Here is a 22061-nt window from a genome sequence, read left to right on the forward strand (position 1 = left end):
TAAGATTTGGTCTAAGTACGGATGGCATGAATCCTTTTGGCGAGCGGAGCTCCAGCCATAGTACCTGGCCCGTGACTCTATGCATCTACAACCTTCCTCCTTGGTTGTGCATGAAGCGGAAGTTCATTATGATGCCGTGCTCATCCAAGGTCCGAAGCAACCCGGCAACGACATCGATGTGTACCTAAGGCCATTAGTTGATGAACTTTTACAGCTGTGGGGCAGACCTGGTGTCCGTGTGTGGGATGAGCACAAAGAAGAGGAATTTGACCTACGAGCGTTGCTTTTCGTAACCATCAACGATTGGCCTGCTCTTAGTAACCTTTCGGGACTGTCAAATAAGGGATACAATGCATGCACGCACTGCTTACATGAGACCGAAAGTGTACATTTGCCAAATTGTAAGAAGAACGTGTACCTTGGGCATCGTCGATTTCTTCCGAAAGGTCATCCAAGAAGAAAGAAAGGCAAGCATTACAACGGCAAGGCAGATCACCGGCCGAAGCTCGCGGAACACACTCGGTGCTGAGGTATTTGATATGGTCAAGGATTTGAAAGTCATCTTTGGAAAGGGTCCTCGGCGGACAATCGGCTCCGAAGGGAGCCGACGGGCACGTAGCCATGTGGAAGAAGAAATCTATATTCCGGGAGCTAGAATATTGGAAAGTCCTAGAAGTCCGCTCCGCAATCGACGTGATGCACGTTACGAAGAATATTTGCGTGAACATCCTAAGCTTCTTGGGCGTGTATGGGAAGTCAAATGATACAAAGGAAGCACGGCAGACCAGACAAAGTTTGAAAGACCCCGATGACCGGCATCCGAACGGTTTCAAGGTCGTGCCAGCCTACGCTCCGACCAAAGAAGAGAAGGTCATCTTTTTTGAATGCCCGAGCAAGTATGAAGGTCCCGTCAGATTCTCGTCCAATATAAAGGGAATAATAAACATGGCGGAGAAAAAGTTCCAAAACCCGAAGTCTCACGACCGCCACGTGATTATGACGCAATTGCTTCCGATTGCTTTGAGGGGCTCCTGCCGGAAAATGTTCGAGTAGCCATTGTGAAGCTATGTGCATTCCTCAATGCAATCTCTCGAAGGTAATCAATCCGAAGTTCTACCACGGTTACGTAACGATGTGATCCAATGTCTTGTCAGTTTCGAGTTGGTGTTCCCGCCATCCTTCTTCAATATTATGACGCACCTCCTGGTTCACCTAGTCGATGAGATTTCCATTCTCAGTCCTGTATTTCTACACAATATGTTCCCCTTCGAGAGGTTCATGGGAGTATTAAAGAAATATGTTCGTAACCGTGCTAGGCCAGAAGGAAGCATCGCCAAGGGCTATGGAAATGAGGAGGTAATTGAGTTTTGTGTTGACTTTGTTCCCGACCTTAAGCCGATTGGTCTTCCTCAATCGCGGCACGAGGGGAGACTAAGTGGAAAAGGCACGCTCGGAAGGAAATCAATGATATGTATGGACGGCCATTCTCTCGACCGAAGCACACCACACGCTTCCGACCAATTCCAGCTTGGTGGCTCCGTACTTTGAGAAACACAAGAATATTTTACGCTCGGACAACCCCGGGAAGCCTCGAATCCCGGATTAGGAAGGCCCACATGGAGACTTTCGGCAGCTTGGTTGAGAAAACATTTAATGAGTGACAAAAAGGTTGTAGATCAGCTGTACATGTTGGCCAAGACACCATCTTCGACTATAACGACTTTCCAAGGGTACGAGATAAATGGGAATACATTTTACACGATCGCCCAAGATAAAAAGAGCACCAACCAAAACAAGTGGTGTCCGCTTTGATGCAGCAACCGAGAATGGGCAAAAGGTCACATATTATGGTTACATAGAGGAGATATGGGAACTTGACTATGGACCCTCCTTTAGGGTCCCTTTGTTCCGGTGCAAATGGTTCAAGCTAACAGGAGGTGGGGTAAAGGTGGACCAGCAATACGGAATGACAATGGTGGATTTCAACAATCTTGGTTACCTTGACGAACCATTCGTCCTAGCGAAAGATGTCGCTCAGGTTTTCTATGTGAAGGACATGAGTAGCAAACCGAGGAAACGGAAAGATAAGAAAACGATCAAGTACATCATGCGATGATCCAAAGCGCCACATTGTTCTTTCAGGGAAAAGAAACATCGTGGGAGTGGAGGACAAGACAGACATGTCGGAAGATTATAATATGTTTGCTGAAATTCCGCCCTTCAAAGTGAACACCGACCCAAGCATTAAGTTAAATGATGAGGATGCTCCATGGATACGGCACAATCGTAAGCAAGCAGGGACACAAGGGAAGAAATGATGTGTAATAATTTATTGTACCAAACTTTGTTGAATGAATCATGTGAATTATATTACCCGTGATGTGTTTGGTGTCCATTTTCGAATGATTCAATTGACTCGAGATAGCACTGATGATACATGAAATTTGGAGTGACTCAGTCATACTCCTGCATACATGAAATTTGGAGTGACTAAGTCATACTCCTGCATACAGGAAATTTGGCATGACTAAGTCATACTCCTGCATACATGAAATTTGGAGTGACGATTTAGTCATACTCCTGCCTAGGCGTATAATATGCATACTCGTAGTCTTCATAGCCGCCACCGTTGTACTGGTAGTCGTCGCCTTCTAAGTTGCCGGCGTCGTCGTCGCTGCTCGTCGTCGCCGTCGTCGGGCGGCGCTCGTGGCTCGAACCGAGGGTAGCGCAGGCGGGGGATATCGCCGGCCGTGATGTAGTCCATGACGCTCCGCGAGTCCGGCCGTACCACCATAGCCGACGGCCGGCCTCGTGGAAGTTTCCGGGAGGCAGACCGTCCTCCTCATACTCGGCGAGCGCCCTCTCACGCCGATTGATGAAGAAGGCGTCCCAAGTATGCTGGTTATCGGGATGCCAGCGGGGATTCATCCGCTGCTCCGGCGTGAGGTCGAGGTAGTAGTGGTTCGTGATGGCCACCCGGCGCGCAGTACCCTGAGGGACGGAAGGGACCGGCATGCCGCCGGCGCTTAGGCTCCAGCCGGCAGGGACGCGGTAGCCCGGTGGGCAAGGGTAGTTCGAGGCGCAAAGCTCCTCCACCTGCTGGTAGGTTAGAGTGGGTGCGGTGGACGCCATGAGAGAGTGATGAGAGATTGTAGAGATGTGATAATGCTGGCCAAGCCGGGCTACATATATGGAGTGACAAATGGCGGGAAAAATGGGAGCGGGAAGAAAGTGGCGGGAAGAAAGAGGCGGGAAGAAAGTGGCGGGAAGAAAGAGGCGGGAAGAAATTGGCGGGAAGAAATTGGCGGGAAGAAAGAGGCAGGAAGACAGGGAAGAAATGGCGGGAAGACGAGGCGGAAGAGGGGGTCGGCGGAAAGACAGAGGCGGGAAGAGGGGGCCAACGAGAAGACAGAGGCGGCCGGGAAGAAATTTTGAATTGAATTAGTTTTATTTTTATGAATTTATTGATGTATTATTTGTATTTTTAAAATTTTGAATTGAATTAGTTTTATTTTTCTGAATTTTTGATATATTATTTGTATTTTTAAAATTTTGAATTGAATTAGTTTTATTTTTCTGTATTTTTTGATATATTATTTGTATTTTTAAAATGTTGAATTGAATTAGTTTTATTTTTATAAATTTTTTGATATATTATTTGTATTTTTAAAATTTTGAATTGAATTAGTTTTATTTTTCTGAATTTTTTGATATATTATTTGTATTTTTAAATTTTTGAATTGAATTGGTTTTATTTTTATGAATTTTTTGATATATTATTTGTATTTTTAAAATTTTGAATTGAATTAGTTTTATTTTTCTGAATTTTTTGATATATTATTTGTATTTTTAAAATTTTGAATTGAATTAGTTTTATTTTTCTGAGTTTTTCTGTATTTTTAACATTTTGAAAAACAAAAAGTAATTCAAAAATACCTTTAGTCGCGGTTGGCGAGGCCAACCGCGACTAAAGGTCTGTGCGCGCGCGGGAACGAAAAACCGGCGAAAAAAAGCCTTTAGTCGCGGTTGGTCTGGCCAACCGCGACTAAAGGGTGCCCTTTAGTCGCGGTTGGTGTCGCCAACCGCGACTAAAGGGCCTCCCCTATAAAAGCTCGCGGCGCCCTCGCGCGATCCACACTTCGTCTTCTCGCTCGAAACCGCCGCTCACAGAGACGCGTCACAGATCGACGCCGCCGGACGACACGCCGCCAACGACGCCGCCGGACGACGCCGAAACGCCGCCTCGATCTCGCGGCTCTCGCCGCGCCGCGCCTCGCCGTGTGTACGTCGTCGACGCTCAGCTCGCCGCGCCCCCTCTCGCCGTTTCCCCGGCTGCCGTACGGGTGCGCGCACTCGCGCCATCGGCCGCCACCACACGCCGCACGACCGCCGCCGCCACACACCGCACTCCGCCGCCACACACCGCACTCCGTCGCTAATCTCGAGCCCCCCCGGCCGCCGCTCGATCGATCTCCTGCCGCGCCGCCGCCGCATCGACGAGATGGAGACGACGACGCGGCACCGCCGCCGCCCCTCGCCGCTGCCCCGCGACCGCTGCCGCGCCCTCTCCCGGCCGGCCGTCGGCAGGCGCGCTGCGCGCGCGCTGGCGCGCCCTCGCCGCGCGCGCGGGTTGCGCCCCGCTCGGCAGAGAACTAGAGAGGGAGAAGTTTTTTGGTTTTTTTTTGTTTTTTTTTAAATCGTAACTAAATTTTTTTAATTAAAATTGTAATTTAATTAATTACACACTTTTTTGTTTACTGAACAAAAAATTTACTATAAGTTTAACTATAAGTTTTTTTAATTAAAAACTAGTAAAAATGCAACTACGTACAACTTTGACTTAATAAAAATTGAACTAAAATGGGTACTAAAAAAAACTAAAATTTTGACTTAATTAAAAACTTTGTCTTAATTAAAAACTTTGACTTAATTAAAAACTTTGTTTAAAAAAAGAACTAAAATTTTGACTTAATAAAAATGAACTAAAATTTTGACTTAATAAAAAATGAACTAAAATTTTGACTTAATAAAAAATGAACTAAAATTGTAACGCCGCCGTACCGTCGCCAACGCCGTCAACGCGCCAACGCTACCTCTATTCATAAAAATGTAACGCCGTCAACGCTACCGCCTCTATTCAACGCGCCAATGCCAACGCCGTCAACGCGCCACCGCCACCGCGAGGGTTATGTGTCCTCGTCACCGCCACCGCCCTTTCGCCACCGCCCTTTCGCCACCGCCACCGGTCTCTCGGTCACGCGGTCACTGCGTCCCCCTCTCGCCTCCCGCTCGTCGCCCTCTCTGTTTATATGTAGAAGAGATGTGATAATGCATATACACAATTAATTTGTTTTGACTACATGTTTTCGGGACTCGACATATGGCGGACGATAGAGCTGACCCGATTCCGGACAACTATGATCCGGACGCTGAAGACCATATGTTCGGCATCATAAAAGGCGATATTCCATTTGTGCCGACCGGAGAAGAAGAAGATGATATCTCTTCTTATCTCGAACCTTGAGGGTGAAGATGAAGGGCGCCGTCAGCAAGATGATGCCGAAGAAACGTCGATAAACGACGATCTTCAATTGGAAGTAGCAACCACCTCCGGCGCCGAGGTATATATATATACATATTGAGCGTCTGGTGATACAACTAACCGATTTGAATAAATGTGTGTGTACTAACGCGCGCGACTCTCTTTCTTATTTTATCCCTCGGCCGGATCGTCGAAAAAATCGAGTACGTCGTCAAAGCGTGGCGCAACCAAGACGATGAAAGCAGGAGAAACATGCACCATCGATGTTGTCGACGAAGCAACCGGCAGGCCGCCGGAGCCCAAGCAAGAACGCCACCAAGTTTGTCGGCCAATGCGGAGCCGTTGTTAGAGACAACGTCTCGATCACCCGCCAGAGTGGAATGAGCCAAAGAAGGCACGTGTTGGTTTCACTTTTGTCGATAAGAGAGAAAAAAAGATTGCTTCAACAAGCTTATGGAACATTTCGTTCTACCTCCGGAATACCGCAAATACGATGAGGAGGGTAACAAGATTGCGGAAAACAAGAAGAGGCGCAAGCTAGTCAAACAGTTCGCTCTTTCTAGGATGGCCAACGCATTCCGGAAATACAAGCAAAATCTAGCCCATGACTTTGTCAACCAGGGCAAGACTCCGGATTTCAAAGGACAATATGAGAAACTGCAACATGATTGGCCAGAATTTGTGAAGCAAAAGAAATCGGAGCAGTTCCTTGAACTATTCGAAAAAAATAAGGAAAATGCGGCCAAGAAGGAGTAAAATCATAAAATGGGGCCAGGAGGGTATCGCTTTTGGCAGCCTAGGTGGGAGAAGATGGAGAACGAGCTGAGGGCGCGAGGAATCCGTCCAGGACGGAGGGATGGGACCCAAGGGCCAAAAGCCGGTGGTACGGGCATGGGGGATCGCCGAACCCGGAGACGAGGGAGTGTGTTTACCGGGGCAAAATAATTACACCCACCCAAAAGCTTATTGAGGCAATGAGGGATGCTCAAGAGGGGAGGATCAAGTTCAACAGAGAGAACGACGCCACGACAAAAGCCCTTGGGAATCCCGAACACGGAGGACGTGTACGAGGCATGGGGCCCATTCCGTGGAAAATAGGGTTCCCCGGAACGATGACCCGTACGGTTACGAAGCCGTAAGAGAAAGATGGATCGGGAAATAGATGTTGTGGCGCAGTTGGTAACGGAAATGGATGTGATGAAGAAAACCGTGAGTGTACTAGTAGCCGAAAGAGAGGCAGCTCGGGCGCAGCATGAAGATCATCCAATGGATCTCGGAAGCCAGCAGTGGAGAAGAAGCAGCGTGGCTTCCACGGAGGCCTCACCGGCTGGTGCACCGACGATAGAAATTACTGCACCGGAGCCTCTGGTGGTCGAAATTACTGCACCGGAGCCTCCTCGCTACCCCGTGGACGATATAAAGGAGATGAAAGCATGTCATCTGTATTATCCTATCGGGAACATGTCCATGAAGGTAGCCATCGGCAGTGCTTTACCACCTGGAGCACTCCACCACAACAACCCCATTCAAGATGGCTATGCTCGTGTCATGGTGGAGGAGATAGTCCAAGGGTTTGAGGACCTGGACATTGACATTGCTACACCTGAAGGGGTGAAAAGACTTGGAGATGTCAAGCGCCAGTTCATTCTATGGCAGAAGAAATTTATCAAGTTTCCGTGCGAGGCGCCAACAAGTCCACCCCCGTACGGTGGTGGTGGTGGCGGTGGCGGTGACGGTGGCGGTGGCGGTGGCGGTGACGGTGGCGGTGGCGGTGACGGTGGCGGTGGTGCTTCACCTAATACACCTCATTCACGTCAGCCGACGCCGCCCTCGGTCCTCGTCCGGCGGGTGATCGGACACCGGTACCGCCCCCAATCCACCTCCGGCGAAGAAGCGAAGCAGTCCTGGGTTATTAACCCGGACCCTTATGTACCTAGAACCACAAAGATACCGTAGCCATCACCGAAGCCTCTCATCCCGAGGCCTTGGGAACTTAGTGTCGAGGAAAATGCAGCGGCCGTGGCTGCTCGGCATGAGAAATGGAAGGAGGAGTGCAAGAAGAAAAGAGAGGGCGAGCCCAAGCCAGTATATTCGACAAGCAAAAGCAGTGGGCTAAGTCATTTTTGAACACACCGTCCCAAGCCGCGAAGAATCTGCTCGACGACTATTTACGTGAACTTCGTAGGCAAGCACTCGCGTTCAAGAGGAACCAAGAGTTGGCGGAGAAGAAAGCCTTGGAGGACGAGGCCGAGACAAAATTAGAAAGGGGGAAAGAAGTTGCCCAGCTCGGGGAACAAAGTAAACAATCGATCGCCCCGCTCATAGTGCAAGCCGCCGGTCCGGATGCCCCCGATATCATAGCAGCTGCGGCAGCACATGGATTGACCGTAACGAGTGCCGAGAGAACAAGCGGCCGACTTAGGTATCACTCTTCGTGCACTCGTTAGGCCTTGATGAGGCGCCAATGAAGGACGTAGTATTTACATATGTGAAGAATGGCCCTCTCATCGAGCCTGCGCAGGAAGAGGATCTACCTCGACAAATGAAAGGTCTTCTAAATTGGTACAAGGGTTACATAAAACATAAAGACGCCAAAGACTATATCTATGCGGAAGTTAGATATGAGCATCACTTCAAACGTTACTGGGTACAAATTCCTCTCGAGTGAATTGTTCCAATTGTTCAATCTGCGCGACCTCGACAAATCTATCATCGGTTGCTACGTTCGTAAGTGATTTATTAATTTCTACCCCATCTCGTTCATTGCCTGCACTATATATATATATATATATATATATATATATATATATATATATATATATATATATATTGTCCTAACTATCTTGTTGTGTACACTATTATGCAGAATGAAGAAGCGGGAAATGCGAATAAGGAACATCCATGATGTTGGGTTCATTGACCCACACATCGTTAATTCATATGTGTTAGAACACCACCCCGCCGACGTGGAGGATGACCTGTGGCGGTTTATTAGAAAACAGCAACGAGAAAAGTGATATTCTATTTCCTTACCATTTTGGGTGAGTGTTTCGTCTTGAGCACATTCTCTTTTGTTTACTCCATGCATGGTATGTGGCTAATCGATGAGTTATGCATGACTCGTGCATGTATCGTGTCCGCAGGTTCCACTGGATTCTTATGGTAATTAAAGTTCAGACCTCCTCAGTTCTCGTCCACGACTCTCTGAATATGGATCCGGCGCTTTGGGGCGACATGAGAAAAATAATGCAAAAGTAATTATTTTCATTCATTTGCGCTCTATATCGATCGGCCTATTTCGCTCATCATTTCCTAATATCAAGTAACTAATTAATAACTCTCTTGTTTATTTAATTTTCTTTGCCTCGTAGGGTTTGGAGACGGTTCGTAGATACCAAGGTCGGTGAATTCAAAAAAGAGCTACATTTTAAAATGGCAGTGCGGACGATCGGGGATACTCAGCCACCGGGGACCAATCTATGTGGATACTATGTTTGTGAGAGGATTCGGAGATACTGCAATGAGCGGGACCGAAGTGTGAGAACAACATCCCGAGGAATAACCTCCGGAAGACGCTTAGTCCAGAAGCTCGCTTCCGACCACTTCAAGAGGAACTAGCTGGATGGTTGGCGAGGGAAGTCATCGATCCTAGAGGAGAACACTATTACGATGACGTAGAACTTTATATGCACCAGAATTTGTAACTAACTTGTTCAAAATTGTATATGGTCATCCGATATTGAATATATATTGTATATGGTCATCCGATATTGAATATATATTGTATATTCCTCTTGAATTCTTTTTGGTTCTAATTTCAAATTTGTTTGAAATTGTACATTCATATGCATGTATGTATACAGTACCGTAGAATATGTGAAACTCCTTCAAAATTAAAACCCAAAAGAAATAAAATAATACAAATTAAAAAGAAACCAGATTTAGGGGGAGGGGGGCTAAACCCTAAACCCTGCGGAGGCCTTTAGTCGCGGTTGGCCAGAAGAACCGCGACTAAAGGTCCTCCGCCCTGGCGCTCGCCTGCGGCCCACGTGGACGGGCCTTTAGTCGCGGTTCGTAAGGAACCGCGACTAAAGGGGGGGGGGGGCTTTAGTCGCGCTACTTTGGTCGCGGTTGCGCCACCGCGACTAATGGCAGTTGCCAACCGCGACCAAAGCCCCTTTTTCCACCAGTGTCATCTAAATTACCCAACAAACTGTATCACTAGATGTGTCCCTGAAAATGCTACATGCCTATTTTCTCAAGTTAAACCACCACTACTGTACTAAAATCACGAGCTCTTCCAAAACCACTTCCTGTATTCCCCTAAATAACAAAAGAAAACAGTGTGAACGCTACATATCCTTTGAAATAAGATTCTCAAATCGCAGTAATTCAGAATGCACCCCCAGAGGTTCATTCAATGAATTATCCTGCAGAAACACTGGGAGGGTGCAAGCTTTTGGGAGGCCAATGCGTGGTGGTTGGGTTCCAAGAAACCAGCAACAACACACTGATCGCTTATTGTGATGCAATGCATTCAATTAGTTAACTAACTGGTGAGCAGGTTCACATGTTGATCAACTTTCATGACGGCGATGTTCTGCAGGGATCATCAGTGCTTTAAACAAGAGAACAAATTAATCTTTGCTTGCTCCAGGCACCCAGGACCATGGTGGTAATTGGTTCGACGGCCATAGGTAGTACATTGGTTAGGTTCTTATAATCAGTAAGTGCGTGTGGACGGTGCTAACAAAACTATCTATGTACCTCTTCTTTCTTAGTGCTGGTACGCGGGCCCACACAGCTGCCCACACAGCTGCCCAGAGTTGCCAGAGTTGGCTCCGCCCCTGCCCACTATGCTCATCGCCTCCTGAACCCACTGTCACGGCCTTGTGATAACATCGTAAGCCATCTTGGTAACATCTACTAATTCGAATTTTTTAAGCGCTCAGAAGCTTACAACCATAGTGCAATTTACTTAATCTACAGATAGCACTAGAAAAACAGACCTGTACATGCTGGTTGGATCACAGATAATTAAGCGCCCTTGAACAAAATGAAACCAATGGTCCTTAACGCTGTGCTGATGCAGTAATGCTACGCCCAGCACATAAAGTGGTTAGAATCTAACTCGCTAATTCATATGGCCACATATGTTTGGAAAAATAATATGCACATCATACCAAATTCTTTACCTCAGTAACAAACCATGTACCTGAAGTCCTGGATGAGCCAGAAGATGACATCAGGTCCTCAGTTCATAAGCAGAGCATTTTAGTTCAAAAAGCTCTTCACTCCTCAAGCAAACATTCAAGCTGAAATAAGCATATCATAATCCTCAACATCACCATCTTTCTTCATCATTCCAGTAAGATCATCAAGCTTTTCATAGATGCTAAGAGAGTCGGGGTGTTTCTTGTCCTGTACAAAAAAATGAGCTTGTTTTGTTTCCGACTGTAATCCAGCTACATCCCGGAAATTTTGTCACTCCCTTTTCTCGCATTGCTTCTCTGGCTATCTTAGCTTCACTCCAGTTACCAGCTACAGCATGTAGGCTTGAAATCAACACATATGTAGATGAGTTTTGTGGCTCCAACTCAGCAAGCTTCTTGTTTGTTGCAATTTTCCCCCTTTCTTCATCCTTGTGCATTCGGCATGCCGCAAGGTACGTCGCCCAAATCACACCATCAGGTCTGAAGGGCAACTGGTTTATAACTTCTTGAGCCTCTTGAAGAAGACCACCTCGTCCAAGGAGATCGATGAAACACACATAATGATCTAACCTAGGCATTAATCCATAGACTTTGCTCATAGAATCAAAGTAATGCCGGCCCTCAGAAATTAAGCCAGCATAAGCACAAGCAATTAGGACACCCAGGAATGTAATTTCATCAAGATTTATTTGTGACTCCTGCATCTTTTGAAAAAGCATAAGCGCCTCCTTGGCATAACCATTCTTTGCAAATCCAACAACCATGGAGTTCCATAACGTGACGCTTTCCTTGTTTTTCAATTGTTTGAAGGCTTCAAAAGCTGAAATGATATCTCCACATATGGAGTACATGTCTATAAGGGAACTAGCTGCCGTTTCATAAGAATCAAATCCAGATTTAACGATGAGACCATGTATCTCTTTTCCAACAGTAAGAGAAGTCATTTCTGAACAAGCTTTGAGAATACTTGCAAATGTGGCCTCGTCTGAATGAACATCGTAACTCCGCATTCTCCAAAACGATAGGAATGATTCGGAGCTGTAACCATTTTGAGCATACCCTGAAATGATAGCTGTCCACTCAAGCAGGCTTTTGTGATCTGGCACCTCTATCAAGAGTTTTTTTTGCCTCCTCAGGCATTTTGGACTTCAAATATATTCCAATCAATGAAACACCAAGGGAAGTATCATCATTCAGAAGACCAGACTTTAGTGTGTAACAATGAACTTGTTTGCAAAGAATTGAACTGGAAAGTCCACCAGTACAACCAGAAAGAATTCTTGAAAATTTAAAATTTTGAGGGTTTTAAACCATCTCTGAGAAGCTGCTGAAATAACCGTATGGCTTCATTTTCTCTATTGTTCCGCACAAAACCTGCAATTAGAGCATTTATTGGGACTATACTACTTGCATGCCAAAACCTTCCTAGAAGAATCAATATCTCCATGTTTTGAATATAAATCAATCAGGGAGCTACCAACAGCGTGATTTGAGCAGATATTATACTACCAAGATTCATTTTTTTCGATAAGGGGGAAAAAGCCCCAGCCTCTGCATCAATCGATGCATGCGGCCCTTTATTAATCTTATTAAAGAATCCGAAATACAAACTTATTACAAATCATGGATCGCTAAGAGTCTCGAAATAAACCAGCCATCTGAAAAAAGAAAGAAAAACAAGCCGCCACAAGATCTTTATGTGAGCCGCCTGTCAATACGCCAGCCGCACCGGCTGTAGAAATCCCGAGCTACCGTCGCCAACCGGTTGCACCCAATATCCATGTCCTGGCGGATTCATCTGTTTGAGCATATGGATTGCTTCTTCCTCCTCTCCACATTATGTGCAAGTCCAACAATAAGGGCATTCCATGATACACTATCCTTGTAAGCCATCAGATTGAATATTGTTTTTGCATCATCTATAGCTCCAAATTTCGAGTACATATCTAGCGTTGCATTAGCAACAAACAAGCTTGCATCCATGCGATTCTTGATTGCCACACAGTGCACATGCCTTCCCAACCAATGGGAACCCATGTAGGCGCACGCACCAAGGTACAGTGACGAACGTAAACTCATCTGCCTCAAGGCCAAGCCTAAACATATACCGAAACATTCGGATGGCCTCTTCTTGAAGCTCGTTTCTAACAAGCCCATTATTTTCGAGAATACACCATGGAGAGGTGGAGAGGTGTATCAATCATATAGAAGGGGTGCCAAGAGGCAAAAAGGGCTGCCAACAAGAGGTGGCAGGTCCTCACCCTAAGCCTACTCTCCCAATTGCCACGGTGTAGCTACAGGTTCAGGAAAAACAAAGAAAGAGCTGCGGAAAAGCTTCGCAAGCTTCCACCTATCGCACTCCTCCCTAATCTTCTCCTTGATGCAAGCCTGAGATGGAGCCGCCCCATTGAAGACCACGTCATTCCGGTGCCTCCATATGCACCAGAACACCAAGATGATGGCCGTCCACAGGTCCCGCTGGTGAGTCCGCGGGCAGGACCTGGACGTCCACCACTCCACAATGCCTGAATCAGCCACCGGAAGCCAGTCCGTCTTGTCCCACTGCCGGAGGACCCACATCCAAACCTCCCGCGCGACGACACATCCAAGGAGAAGGTGCTGCAGCGTCTCCGGCTCCTGATCGCAAAGGGGGCAAGCCGCGGGGGCCGGCAGACCACGGCGTAGCAGTCTGTCCGCCGTCCAGCAGCGGTTCTTCGACACCAGCCATGCGAAGAACTTGCAACTGTAGGGCGCTCTGGAACGCCAGATCTCATCCACCACTGGGGCTCTGATAGTCCCGCCAAAGAAAGCCTCGTAGGCTGACTTGGAAGAGTAGCAGCCGTCGCTAGTCCACCTCCAAACTAACTTATCCTCTCGATCGGGGTCGAGGACGACAGAGGCTAGTCTGTGCCACAACAAAAAGAACTCGGGTAGAGCTCGCTCACCCAAATCCGGACCGCAGTCCAGGAGCCACCCACCTGCCAGTCCTTCTTTGACAGAACGGGCATTGGCCCTCCGCTTGGAGACCATCAGGGCCACATGTGGAGCTATGTCCTCCACCTTCTCTCCTCCCAGCCACCTGTCTTTCCAAAACCGCGCCCGCTCTCCATTGCCCAACTCGTAGTAAGTAGCAGCGTCAACAATCGCGGAGCACAGGCTGGGCGTTTGGATGTTAAAATCTGCCCAAGCCTTGGATGGATCCACCTTCTGGAGCCACGACCACCGACATCTAAGTGCCAGGTTGAGGAGTTTGAGGTTAGGAATCCCCAAACCACCCAGCAGCTTAGGCGAGGCCACCTTGTCCCACGCTACCAAACAATGTCCTCCCTTGACCTCTCTCCGGCCTTTCCACATGAAAGCCCTACTAATCTTGAGAAGCGACTCAAGAACCTTGGGAGGAATGTCCAACGACATCATGGCGTGAATGGGAATCGCACATAACGTCGTCTGAACAAGGATTGTCCTCCCCCCTCTGGTGAGAAGGTTCGCACACCACGGTTGCAGCCTGCCGGCCGCACTGTCCACGAGGGGCTGAAGCTGGGCCGCCGTCACCTTTCGAAGCCCCAGGGGAAGGCCCAGGTACTTTAAGGGGAAGGAGGCAACCTCACAGCCCAAGATCGAACGCGCAAGATCCACTTGCTCCACCGAGCAACGAATGGGGTGGATGGAGCATTTGGCGAGGTTGGTGCGGAGCCCCGATGCCACCCCAAAGTCATCCACAATGGAGGCACAAGTTAGGAGGTCACCTTTCCTAGGCCTGATGAAGGTGACCACGTCGTCGGCGTACATGGAGGTGCGGTGTCGGAATCCACTCGGGGCCAACTCCGAGAGGAGACCATCTGCCGCCGCCCGCTCAAACAGCAGATGCAGGACATCCATGACCGTGTCGAACAGCAGGGGGGAAAGGGGGTCGCCCTGCCGAAGGCCACGCCGGTTATAGATAAGGCCACCTGCCACCCCATTCACCACCACTCGAGTCGACGCAGAGCCGAGCAGCCCACAAACCATGGTGATCCACTTGTGTCCAAAGCCAAGCTTCTCCAGGACTTCAAGAAGAAAAGCCCAGTCCACTGTGTCAAAGGCCTTGGTGATGTCCAACTTCAACAGAATGGCATCCGTCTTCCGCGCATGCAGCTTGCGGGCCGTGCATTGTGATACGTCCAATTTGCATCACTATTTTATATCATAATTTGCTGTTATTCATTGATATATTTCATATTGGGACACAATACTTATGTTATTTCATCTATTTTTCATGTTTCATGATTATTTGGAGATCGAGCACCGGAGCCAGGATTCTGCTGGAAAAAGCACCGTCAGGATGCAATATTTCGGAAGATCAACTGTGGAAGGAAGTTTTACAGAAACTCCTATTTTTCCAGATGACGGAGGAAGCCAGAAGGGGGAGCCAGCTGGACCCATGGTGGGCCCACACCATAGGGTGGCGCGGCCCATGGCCTGGCCGCGCCACCATGTGGTGTGGGGCCCCCTTGGCCTCTTTCGCCTCCTTTTCTTCGCGAAACCCTTCGTCCCGAAGACCTAAGCCACAGAGGAATCCTCACGAAGGGTTACGGCCGCCTCGCGGGGCGGAGAACACCCGAGAGAAAAGAGCTCTCCGGCGGGCAGGAATCCGCCGGGGAAATTCCCTCCCGGAGGGGAAATCGACGCCATCGTCACCGCCATCGAGCTGGACATCATCTCCATCACCATCATCATCATCTCCACCATCATCACCGCCATCTCCACCGCTGGACATCGTCACCGCTGTAGCAATTTGGGTTTGATCTTGATTGTTTGATAGGGGAAACTCTCCCGATACTGATTTCTACTTGTTGTTTATGCTATTGAGTGAAACCATTGAACCAAGGTCTATGTTCAGATTGTTATTCATCATCATATCACCTCTGATCATGTTCCATATGATGTCTCGTGAGTAGTTCGTTTAGTTCTTGAGGACATGGGTGAAGTCTAATTGTTAGTAGTGAACTATGGTTGAGTAATATTCAATGTTATGATATTTAAGTTGTGGTGTTATTCTTCTAGTGGTGTCGTGTGAACGTCGACTACACGACACTTCACCATTTATGGGCCTAGGGGAATGCATCTTGTACTCGTTTGCCAATTGCGGGGTTGCCGGAGTGACGAAACCCGAGCCCCCGTTGGTATATCGATGCGAGGAGGGATCGCAGGATCTCGCAGTTTAAGGCTGTGGTTAGATTTATCTTAATTACTTTCTTGTAGTTGCGGATGCTTGCAAGGGGTATAATCACAAGTATGTATTAGTCCTAGGAAGGGCGGTACATTAGCATAGGTTCACCCACACAACACTTATCAAAACAATGAAGATTAATCAGCTGTATGTAGCGAAAGCACTAGACTAAAATCCCGTGTGTCCTCGAGAACGTTTGGTCTTTATAAGTAAACAAACCGGCTTGTCCTTTGTGCTAAAAAGGATTGGGCCACTCGCTGCAATTATTTCTCTCGCATTTTACTTACTCGTACTTTATTCATCTGTTACATCAAAACCCCCTGAATACTTGTCTGTGAGCATTACAGTGAATCCTTCATCAAAACTGCTTGTCAACACCTTCTGCTCCTCATTGGGATCGACATTCTTACTTATCGAAGATACTACGATACACCCCCTATACTTGTGGGTCATCAAGACTATTTTCTGGCGCCGTTGCCGGGAGTGAAGCGCTATTGGTAAGCGGAATTGGTAAGGAAAACCTTTACTTGTTTGTGCTGATTTTATTTCAGCCTGCTGCTATAAGTCATTATGGAGAGATCTTCTCTTCAATTTCTATTTGGGAAATCCACTACTACTGCAACGGTAGTGGATGAGGCGCCAGGTGAGGAAGTAATACCATATAAAATACCTACGAAAATTATTGAACATGTTATGGATAACCGCTATGAAGGGGATGGAACTGTCCATCCTGGTGATCATTTACTGTTTTTGCATGAATTATGCGGGTTATTCAAATGTGCAGGTATTGCTATGAACGAAGTTAGGAAGAAGCTATTCTCTATATCGCTGTCTGGTAAAGCGGCGCATTGGTATAAATTGCTGAAGAATGGTGATTCTCTTGACTGGGAGGACATTGTGCCTTTATTTTATTCCAAATTTTATCCTCCAAGTGAAATTCACAAAGATCGGAACCGCATATATAATTTCTGGCCTCATGATGGAGAGAGTATTGCCCAAGCTTGGGGAGATTGAAGTCTTTAATGCTCAAATGCCCCATTCATGAGCTTCCTGGTAATGTTATTATTGATAATTTCTATGCAAGACTTTCTTTTCAAGACAAGACCTTGCTGGATACTTCTTGTTCTGGATCATTTACACGCAACAAAGAAGAGTTTAAAAGGGACCTTCTTGATCGGATCCAAGAAAATACTGAAGGTTGGGAGAACGACAAAGATAGAGAATCAGGTATAATTTATGATTATAAATGCATTGAAGCTTTTATGGATACTGATACATTTCGTAATATTAGTGCTACATATGGTCTTGATTCTCAAGTTGCTGCAAACCTTTATAAAGCTTTTGCCTCTCATTATGAATTGCCTAAGAAGAATTTTGATAAGTATCATGAACCATACAAAGATAGAATTGATTCATCTATTAATAAATGCGTTGTAATTGAAACTGCTGATCGTGTTATTCCTGAAGTTTATATTGAAAAAACTCCTTTTCCTGCTAAAATGAAAGAGTACTCTGTTATAAATAGTGCGGTTCATAAAAGTGAAAAGAAATCTAGAGAACCTGAAGAACAAATAAAAGTTGAACCTGCTATTGCCATAGTTAAAGATCTTGTGACTGAAAATGTGGAGGACGGTCATATTATTTTCTGTGAAGATGCTTCTAATATTGTTTCACATCCTAATAAACCCAAACAAGCTAGTGTTCCTATGCTATCTGTTAAAATTGGTGATCATTGCTATTATGGTCTATGTGATATTGGTGCAAGTGTTAGTGCTATACCTTATGAGCTATACACGGAGATTATGCACGAAATTGATTCTTGTGAACTTGAAGATATTGATGTGGTTATTCAGCTGGCTAATAGAGAAACTATTTCTCCAATTGGTATTGTTCGAGATGTGGAAGTTCTATGTGGTAAGATTAAATATCCTGCTGACTTTTTGGTACTTGGTTCTGCTGCTAGTGATTATTGTCCTATCATTTTTGGTAGACCTTTTCTAAATACTTGTGGAGCTATTATAGATTGCAAGAAAGAGAAAATTTTGACTAAATTTGCTGGTGAATCTTATGAGTTTAACTTCTCTAAATTCACCAAAACTCCTTATAAAGCTGATTTGCCTAGTAATGATTTTAAAATGGAGCAGTGTGCATCTATTGTTCTTGTTCCTAATAATCCTTTGCAGCAACATTTGGAGGATAGCGAGAGCGAAGTTTTTAGGAAAGAAAGAGATGAGCTTGAGGAGATTTTTCTTCGCCAACCTATTCTCAAGCATGATTTACCGGTGGAAGACTTGGGTACAACACCGCCACCAAAGGAAGATCCTGTTTTTGATTTAAAGCCTTTGCTCGATAATCTTAAATATGCTCATATTGATGATAAGAAAATATATCCTGTTGTTATTAGTTCTAAGCTTACAGAGTTTGAAGAAGAAAGATTATTGCAAATATTGAAGAAACACCGAGGTGCTATTGGCTATACTCTTGATGACTTGAAGGGGATTTCTCCCTCTATTTGCCAACATGCCATTAATGTGGAAGATGATGCGAAGCCAGTTGTTGAACCTCAGCGTCGTCTAATTCCCAAGATGAAGGATGTGGTAAGAAATGAGGTATTACGACTTCTTGAAGCTGGTATTATATATCCTATTGCTGATAGTAGATGGGTTAGTCCTGTGCATTGTGTTCCTAAGAAAGGAGGGATGACTGTTGTGCCTAATGATAATGATGAGCTCATACCTCAAAGAGTAGTTGTAGGGTATAGAATGTGCATTGATTATCGAAAAGTTAATAAAGTTACTAAGAAAGATCATTACCCTTTACCATTTATTGATCAAATGCTAGAAAGGTTATCTAAAAATACTCATTTTTGTTTTCTTGATGGTTATTACGGGTTTTCACAAATTGCTTCGTTAAAGCTAAAGATCAAGAGAAAACCACTTTTACTTGTCCCTATGGAACTTATGCTTATAGGCGTATGCCTTTTGGTTTATGTAATGCTCCTGCTACTTTTCAAAGATGCATGTCTGCTATTTTTCATGGTTTTTGTGAGAGTATTGTGGAAGTATTCATGGATGATTTTTCTGTCTACGGGAATTCTTTTGATAGTTGCTTGCGAAACCTTGATAAAGTTTTGCGAGAGATGTGAAGAAACTAACCTTGTTCTTAATTGGGAGAAATGCCACTTTATGGTTAATGAAGGAATTGTATTGGGACATAAAATTTCCGAGAGAGGTATCGAAGTTGATAGAGCTAAAGTTGAAGCTATTGAGAAGATGCCCTATCCAAGGGATGTTAAAGGTATTCGTAGTGTTCTTGGTCATGTTGGGTTTTATAGGAGATTTATTAAAGATTTCTCCAAGATTTCAAAGCCTCGTACTAATCTTCTTCAAAAAGATGTACCTTTTGTTTTTGATGATGATTGTAAGGAAGTTTTTGAAACTCTAAAGAAAGCCTTAACAAGCTGCTCCTATAGTTGAACCTCCTGATTGGAATTTACCATTTGAGATTATGTGTGATGCTAGTGATTTTCTTTGTAGGCGCTGTTCTTGGACAGCGAGTAGATAAAAAATTAAATGTTATTCATTATGCTAGCAAGACTCTTGATTCTGCTCAAAGAAATTATGCTACTACTGAAAAAGAATTGTTAGCTGTAGTCTTTGCTTGTGATAAATTTAGATCTTATATTGCTGATTCAAAAGTTACAATTCATACTGATCATGCTGCAATTAGATACCTTATGACAAAGAAAGATGCTAAGCCGAGGCTTATTAGATGGGTACTTCTTTTAAACCTCCATCAGTCATAATATATCTAGGAACTGCAAATCTAGGAAAAATAACATCTAAAAGCATTTTTAAAGAGGTCTCACCATCAGCACTTTTTGTAGGTATGGCTTCCACCCATTTAGTAACATAATCAACAACAACAAGTATATGAGTGTTACCTTTCGAAGAGGGAAAAGGTCCCATGAAGTCAAATCCCCAACAATCAAACGGTTCAATAACAAGAGTATAATTCATAGGCATTTCATTGCGTCTGGAGATATTACCAACCCTTTGACTTATCACCCTCAAAGAATTAATCATAGAATTGCTTCTGCTTATCACCCTCAAAGTAGTGGTCAAGTAGAACTTTCAAATAGAGAAATTAAATCTATCTTGCAGAAAACTGTTAATAAATCTAGAAAGAATTGGGCTGGTAAATTGAAAGATGCACTATGGGCTTATAGAACTGCTTATAAAAACCCCATGGGAATGTCACCTTATAAAATGGTTTACGGAAAAGCTTGTCATTTACCTTTAGAACTAGAACACAAAGCTTATCGGGCTGTTAGAGAATTAAATAAAGATCCTAAACTTGCCGGTGATAAGAGGTTGCTACAATTAAGTTCTCTAGATGAATGGAGAAGTGAAGCTTATGAAAATGCTAAACTCTTTAAAGAAAAAGTTAAAAAATGGCATGATAGAAGGATCATCAAAAGAGAGTTTAATATTGGGGATAAAGTCCTATTGTATCGGTCTCGTCTCGGATTCTTTGCGGGGAAATTACTCTCGAAATGGGAAGGACCATATGTTGTTGAGGAGGTGTATCGTTCGGGAGCGAGTTAAAATTAGCTCTCTCCAAGGCAATGCTACGCAAGTGGTGAATGGACAAAGACTCAAGCATTATATCTCGGGTGATTCTTATAATGTTGATGTTGATATTATTCGAGTGGAAACACCGGAGGCTTTCATCAAGGGACAAATTGACGATCCGCAGAACTCAACTTTGAATAGGTAACAGTACTGGTAATGAAAAGTTCGCGATTTACTCTCCGAACATTATTTTTGTTGTTTTTGGAAAATACGAAAAATTACGAGTTCGAAACGGAGTGGAAAGGACGCACGAGGGCGTGTCACCATAGGCCGGCGCGGCCTGGCACAGGCCGCGCCGACCTATGGTCCAGCCGCCTCGTCGCCCCTTTCCGACTCTGGTTCGATCTGGTACTTTCCGTTTGTTCTGAAAACTTTTATTATAAAATCCCCCGGACCCCTGGAGGTCCGTATATCGTTCTCTCGACGTGTTTTGTTTCGAGCTGTTTCTGTCAGGATCTATTTTCAGTCTAGAGGCACCATGGTCTCCAAGAACAAAGGCAAGGGGCTTTCGGAGGAAGAAGTAAAGGAGGTGCCATCAAGACAAGATCAGCAAGCCGGAGGGAGCAAGCAAATCTTGGTGGGATCTGTTGACACTCAACGTTCTTTTTCTCATAACTTGCAGGGACCTCTACCACCCGCTCCTAGCCTCGACTCCTTCCCCATGATGGAAGAAGTTCTACGGATTACTGATGAGTTTTGTGATCAATATCGGGCTTTAAGAAGAGAAGTGGAGATACTCCAGGAGGAGAATTGCCGTCTCCGAAGAATGATTGAATACCACTCGATTCGCGTCACAAGGTCGTCATCGCCAACCTCAGATAACAATGAATCTCTTCGAATCTTAGTGCAGAATTGTCAAGCTAAGAAACTGAAGTTGAAGGAGTTTATTAAGAAGCGCGGGAAGAATTCATCACCACCATCGCCAAAGGAGTAATCCATCATCGGTATTGGCATCCCCTTGGTTTGTTCCAAGCTTGGGGGAGTGCCGCGGTATCACATTATCATTACCCTTTTACTTTTTACTGTCAAGTAGTGTCATATCATGAGTAGGGAAGTTATCGTATAAGATGGGTTGCAGTGTGGAAGTATCTCTCCTTTAGTTTGTCTATGTATCCCTTGGTGTGAGTTATCGTTATGGAATATTAATGAGAAGTCTTATCATTTACATATTGCACACCTTATTTTAGTTTGCAATTTCTATTATATGATTGATCTTGATTTTAGTATTGGTACCACTTTGGGAGCATTAAGTAAATCTATTTGGTTTTGGCAAACTTAGCAATGGTCAATAGCAACAACACTTTGAGTTTAAGAAGAATAAAGGAAATACATGTAGAAGATATTATTATCTTTCTTATCAGTTCTTAGCTTAGTATTCTAAAAGTTAAAACTGTTTGTGCTTACAAGTAAGGTGCATGATTGTTTCTATCACATGTATATTTGTTTGTTTCCCTCAACTCCTA

The 22061-nt window shown here is 45.1% G+C and overlaps 1 pseudogene; it reads right to left on the reverse strand.

Moving 5' to 3' along the window:
• Positions 1–10852: 10852 nt before the first annotated feature.
• LOC124646854 overlaps positions 10853–22061 on the reverse strand; it is a 28943-nt pseudogene continuing 17734 nt past the window's right edge.

The sequence above is a fragment of the Lolium rigidum genome, chromosome 4, assembly GCF_022539505.1.
Source record: "Lolium rigidum isolate FL_2022 chromosome 4, APGP_CSIRO_Lrig_0.1, whole genome shotgun sequence".
Lineage (NCBI taxonomy): Eukaryota > Viridiplantae > Streptophyta > Magnoliopsida > Poales > Poaceae > Lolium > Lolium rigidum.